A 5,266-nucleotide genomic window follows, 5' to 3' on the forward strand; every position below is an offset into this window, starting at 1 on the left:
TCCTACCTCTCCCCTCTCATCTGACGCTACTCCACGCACTCACCTACCTCTCGTCTCACTCTACTCCACGATATATGTTTATGTTTTACTTTATAATGATAGTAAATCACTCTCCTGTGGTTTGGTGGGTGTCGTCAGTGGAGTGTAGTACGAGAAATCGAACGGCAGATGGCGTCAATGACCAATTCACTCCGCAGTTTCCCTTTAAAGTTTTTGTTTTACAGGACTGTTAAATATTTTACTCTTTGTGGAAGCAAGTATTGTAAAGAGTCGTAGTGTCTATTTATTTATTGTGTTGCTCTTATTCTCAGTAACGACGCTTGTTACTATTACGCGTTATGTAGCGGAGAGTTTTATGTCAAACTAGGACCACTTTTTATTACAGAAGAGGGGGCTTTACCGTTCAACATCTGGCAGTTCATTGGATCCAGCAAGCCTGACTGCTGATGAGATCCTGAATGCTGAAACCGGTCTCGAGGTTGCCTTTATTAAGCCCAAAATTGCTGAAACAAAAATCCACCCCAAGGCGAACGTGTGGCACATGGGATGTGAATAAAATACCTTTATTTGTATATGTGGAGGGACACATTTGGGAAGGAGGGTGTACAGTCTTGTCTTATTTATTGCTTTGCTAAAAGGATAATGGGTGAGCGATGAGCGTGTTTTGTGAGCGGTGCCAGGTGTTAGTTCGGCGAGTAATGTGGGTCGGGTTAGCTTCGAGTGAATTGTGTTCAGTGACAGGTGACGACCAGGTGAGCGCTGAGTGAATTGTGTTCAGTGATAGGTAAACACCAGGTGAGCGTTGAGTGAATTGTGTTCAGTGATAGGTGAATACCAGGTGAGCGGTGAGTGAATTGTGTTCAGTGATAGGTAAACACCAGGTGAGCGGTGAGTGAATTGTGTTCGGGACAGGTGAAGACGAGGTGAGTGTTGAGTGAATTGTGTTCGGTGACAGGTAAAGACCAGGTGAGTGTTGAGTGAATTGTGTTTGGTGATAGGTAAACACCAGGTGAGCGTTGAGTGAATTGTGTTAGATGATAGGTGAAGACCAGGTGAGTGTTGAGTGAATTGTGTTTGGTGATAGGTAAACACCAGGTGAGCGTTGAGTGTATTGTGTTCGGTGATAGGTGAAGACCAGGTGAGCGTTGAGTGAATTGTGTTCAGTGACAGGTAAAGACCAGGTGAGTGTTGAGTGAATTGTGTTCAGTGATAGGTGAATACCAGGTGAGTGTTGAGTGAATTGTGTTTGGTGATAGGTAAACACCAGGTGAGCGTTGAGTGAATTGTGTGTGGTGATAGGTGAAGACCAGGTGAGCGTTGAGTGAATAGTGTTTGGTGATAGGTGAAGACCAGGTGAGTGTTGAGTGAATTGTGATCAGTGATAGATGAAGACCAGGTGAGCGTTGAGTGAATTGTGTTCAGTGATAGGTAAAGACCAGGTGAGCATTGAGTGAATTGTGTTCAGTGATAGGTAAAGACCAGGTGAGCGTTGAGTGAATTGTGTTCAGTGACAGGTAAAGACCAGGTGAGTGTTGAGTGAATTGTGTTCAGTGATAGGTGAATACCAGGTGAGTGTTGAGTGAATTGTGTTTGGTGATAGGTAAACACCAGGTAAGCGTTGAGTGAATTGTGTTAGGTGATAGGTGAAGACCAGGTGAGTGTTGAGTGAATTGTGATCAGTGATAGATGAAGACCAGGTGAGCGTTGAGTGAATTGTGTTCAGTGATAGGTGAAGACCAGGTGAGCGTTGAGTGAATTGTGTTCAGTGACAGGTAAAGACCAGGTGAGCGTTGAGTGAATTGTGTTCGGTGATAGGTAAAGACCAGGTGAGTGTTGACTGCTCTGGTGACTGTGGCCAATTGGGGGGTGGGGTGGTAACGGAGGAGGGATCAAAGCTGACGGAACAGGGGGGCTGGCCGATGTTGAATATTCACCCCGCCCATACCACGGGCTTCCTTCTAGCTGTTTTTTTTACGAGGATTATAAAACCGCATTTCGTCTATAAAGGTGTGTACTGTACTGCATTGCGTGGTTTATTCTGGGATTGTATTAAACGCATCGAACATGCTGACCGGTTATGCCTTCCACACGTGATGGTGCGTATCATCTGGTACTCACCTTGCTGCAATGTCGTCTTGCTGCACGTTCTCTAAACGTTACAATGACGTACAATGCGATGACTTGCTCCGGTCTTTCTGCTTCCAAAAAAATCGATCTTAATACTTCACGTCTCGTGCTATTTGCATCATGCAAAATCATTGCAACCTACTGCAAAAGTCAGTGAGGCTTTCGTGGCTAAACAAACGTAAGCACAATGTAAACGTAACTTCCCCGAATCTTCTTCTTATCCGGGTCGTGCATCAAGCAAAATTACATACTGCAAAATGCATGAGACTCAGCGAGGCTATTGCGGCTAAACAAACGTAATAAATGTTTAAACATAACTTCCCCGTGACGTCTTCTCATCCGGGTGAATATACCATTATCTAAATTAAAAAATAACGCCAAATAACTGCACGTGGGTAAGGAAGGAAAGTAAGACAGCGGCCAGTGCTACTTCTGCTGATGCGTAGTAGGAGTAGTAGGAGTGGTTAGACAACCTCTGCTGTCAAGGCGTGCAGTGCCAAATGTTGTGACACTGCGAATCATGGCGATGTTGACACCTTCCCCACGCGATGACCCCTCCGACGTGGGAGATCGATTCCGTCTCAGCGGCGTCACGATCTCTGTCGTTCTACCACCGCTGGAGTTGTTTTTGTTTTGTGTGTCTATCTCGCGAATTAAATTTCGTCACGAGATCGGTAAGAGAGAGAGAGAAAACAAAACCGAAACTTCGGCGCGGTTCGCGACCGCGTCCCAAAATTCAATGAACTGGCAAAGCCACTCGTGGGGGAGGGAGGGAGATCAGGATGAGGATGCCTCACCGCTGCTTCTCGACAGTCGAGGAGGAACAGAGACGAGACGACGCACTGACGACGGCTGCCCGGCAGCGCCGGATTAAGCTAGTGCAGGGCCTGTAGCATATGTTATAAAGGGGCCCAAAATTTTTAAAATATATATACATATTAAAACACAATTTGTTTTACTTGCATAATAAAGTAATTGTATTTTTTCATTTGACATGAAGCCAGATAATACGACAAATCGCTAACCTTAAACAGCCAGTCGTTCATGAAAGTTGAAGGCGGTATAGTACTACAGTAATTGAGAAAGTGCAGAATCACTGAACCGGAATTGATAGCTTGAAAGCATTTAACGCGGGGCCCTTGATAGTGCGGGGCCCGTAGCACGTGCAGCTACTACATGTGTAGTAGCTACTACATGTGTAGTAGCTACATGTGTAGTAGCTACACGTGTAGTAGCTACATATGTAGTAGCTACTACATGTGTAGCTACTTGTGCTACGAGGATAATCCGGCACTGATGCCCGGTGCTGATGAGCGGGTGTCGCTGTGCGCACAGCGCGAGCGTGCTGCTTGAAGGGGAGGGCGGAGAGTGGGGGGTGTACAGGGGGGGGGGGGGCTGAGGAGGCGGGGTGGGGGGGGCAGGCAAAATATCAGGGGAGGGGCTGGGGGGGCACGACAACATTCAGTGAGAAAATAAACTTCGAGCGCATGTTAAACGTCGCGGTGGCTAAGAGATGTTAACTACCTCGCCTGGTGTACAGGGGGTCGTGGGTTCGATCCCAACCCTGACGCCTGCTGCTGTATATTTGGAGTTTGCGTGTCTCTCTCTCATCATCATCACGGTGGCTAGGAGATGTTAACTACCTCGCGTGGTTTGGAGGAGTTCGTGGGTTCGATCCCGACCCTGACGCCTGCCGCAGTTTATTTGGAGTTTGCGTGTCTCTCTCTCATCATCACGGTGGCTAAGAGATGATAACGACCTCGCCTGGTGTACAGGGGGCCGTGGGTTCGATCCCAACCCTGACGCCTGCTGCTGTATATTTGGAGTTTACGTGTCTCTCTCTCATCATCATCACGGTGGCTAGGGGAAGTTAATTACCTCGCCTGGTATGCAGGAGGTCGTGGGTTCGATCCCGACCCTGACGCCTGCTGCAGTATATTTGGAGTTTGCGTGTTTCTCTCTCATCATCATCACGGTGGCTAAGAGATGATAACGACCTCGCCTGGTGTACAGGGGGCCGTGGGTTCGATCCCAACCCTGACGCCTGCTGCTGTATATTTGGAGTTTACGTGTCTCTCTCTCATCATCATCACGGTGGCTAGGGGAAGTTAATTACCTCGCCTGGTATGCAGGAGGTCGTGGGTTCGATCCCGACCCTGACGCCTGCTGCAGTATATTTGGAGTTTGCGTGTCTCTCTCTCATCATCACGGTGGCTAAGAGATGATAACGACCTCGCCTGGTGTACAGGGGGCCGTGGGTTCGATCCTAACCCTGACGCCTGCTGCTGTATATTTGGAGTCTGCGTGTTTTTCTTCCCGTGGTCGCATTGAGTTTGTTTCTCCGAGTCCTTTCTTTTCCTTCTACATTTAGAAACATGCGTTCAGACAATTTGTCTGCAACACATTTCCACATGGCGAGTCTCCTCCTTGAGTTATCATTGGTGGCCAGGTCTCTTCTGAAAAACAGAGCTGTTATAGCCCAGTTGGCCTTATCTGGTGAATGAAGAAAAACTCTCTGACGCAGGGGCGGTTTCTTCATTAGGGCGATTGGGCGACGCACCACCAATGTTTCGCGAGCCGTTACTGTGCCTCTGGATATAGTCCAATCAGCGTCATGCTACGTTCTGTGGAGTACCGCCTCTTTTTGGGCGATTTCCCTCCAGCTGAGAATCGCCCCGAGTGGTCCCATAGACTTACATTCAAAGATGTTTTTTTTCGAACGGGGGCGCTGCAATGCATTATCTATGGCTTCCGGGAGGGCTCGCCCTAACGTGCTTACGTCATCATACGTAAGCACGTTTCATCCAACAATATTATTTGTCGCCCACTAGTGGAATCTTTAATAAAATAAACTGAGTGGATTGTAATAATAGTGAGTATAGAAACAAACAAGATGTATTGTAAGAGTCACTTTATTTTGCATTAATATTAAAGAAGTGAAGTTGCCTTTACATGCTTAAGCTGTTAATTTATCCATTGCATGGGTGGACCTTATCCTTATCAATCATCCAGACATTTGCCCCGCCTGAGAGATTTTGCAGGAGCCGCCACTGCTCTGACGTTGTCTTTCATACGTCGTGCGATCTTCTCTGGCCCATCACCACCAACCCACGTGCATGAAAAGAAGGCGGCCTAAAGA

The sequence above is a fragment of the Lampetra fluviatilis genome, chromosome 20 (genome assembly GCF_964198595.1).
Source record: "Lampetra fluviatilis chromosome 20, kcLamFluv1.1, whole genome shotgun sequence".
Taxonomy (NCBI): Eukaryota; Metazoa; Chordata; class Hyperoartia; order Petromyzontiformes; family Petromyzontidae; genus Lampetra; species Lampetra fluviatilis.